The sequence below is a fragment of the Penaeus monodon genome, chromosome 33 (assembly GCF_015228065.2).
Source record: "Penaeus monodon isolate SGIC_2016 chromosome 33, NSTDA_Pmon_1, whole genome shotgun sequence".
NCBI lineage: Eukaryota > Metazoa > Arthropoda > Malacostraca > Decapoda > Penaeidae > Penaeus > Penaeus monodon.
The window spans coordinates 16,857,493-16,858,524 of record NC_051418.1 but is presented as its reverse complement, the minus strand read 5'-3'; the positions used below and the strand labels follow the sequence as shown (position 1 = coordinate 16,858,524).

The 1,032-nt window shown below is 42.2% G+C and overlaps 1 protein-coding gene across 2 annotated transcripts in view; it reads right to left on the bottom strand.

The window, feature by feature from the left end:
* Window positions 1-1,032, bottom strand: part of LOC119594099 (beclin 1-associated autophagy-related key regulator-like) — a gene marked incomplete in the record, with an annotated part of 38,408 nt that overhangs the window by 5,796 nt on the left and 31,580 nt on the right.

Sequence of the window (1,032 nt, the reverse complement as noted above, 5' to 3'; positions counted from 1 at the left end):
AGTTCTGCCATTGGACATTGTGCATCAGTTTTGTGAATTCGTAACCGCAGTTACTATAAAAGCTGGGAATATACTTCGAAATAATATTTTTTCCTATTGCCTATATTTACTTCAAAATGCAAATTAAAATCAGAATACTTGTTTTTGCAACGAGACACATATTTCGCACATTTCGACGAACTAATCTAATAATTATTAGGTAAACAATTCAAAAGAAATGAGCACATGCCTGGCTAACACGAAAAAAACGCTGAATTTGTAACTTCGAAATTACAGGTCTTGGCAAATAATCTCCGCCAGGAACCCAGTTTCTCTTTAATCGGAAGTATTCTGACAAGCTCTTCCCAGGATTTCATTCTTTAGCCGCCCCATGGAGATTAATTTAAGCAATCTTGTGTTACAGACCAACTGATGCTTGTGCGTGTTCATGTCCCAAGTGAAAGAAACCCATGAAATGTAGATGTAACATAAGGTTTCCAAGTAGAATAATTGGCACATCTGAGGCTTTAAACTGTCGTAAACCGGTGCATTCTGGGGATTCCTTGTCCTTTTGGTTTATGTTTAACAAAAGCGCAAAAGCATGTGCTTGCTCTTGTCTTTCTACGTCCTTAATCTCCCCGTTTCTTTCTCTTCGTCCCATGAAACCGCACACTGAGATATACGTATTTTTCCATGTCCCATTCCATCTACCTCTCATTTCTAACTTCTTTTTGCCTGCCTGCCTAGCTCCATAACTGCTACCTCCCTCTCCTGTCTTATCTACTTCTCCTCGTGTTCCCCTTTTATCACTTTTCTTCCAGCTACAGCATGCCCTTCTCTGTCCCTCGCCGCATAAGGTAAACCGCAATGATAAACCTCCATTTTCCAGGACACGTGCTACCATCACACCCTACGCCTCACGTCACAGCAATTCCAGCAAGGGAAATGCGTAAGTAAACCATCTCCCGTGACGCACTTGGACACGGGTTCCTATGCAGGATATACGCCAGGGCACCTGCGGGATGCACCCTCGTATCTACAGAACATCTGAAG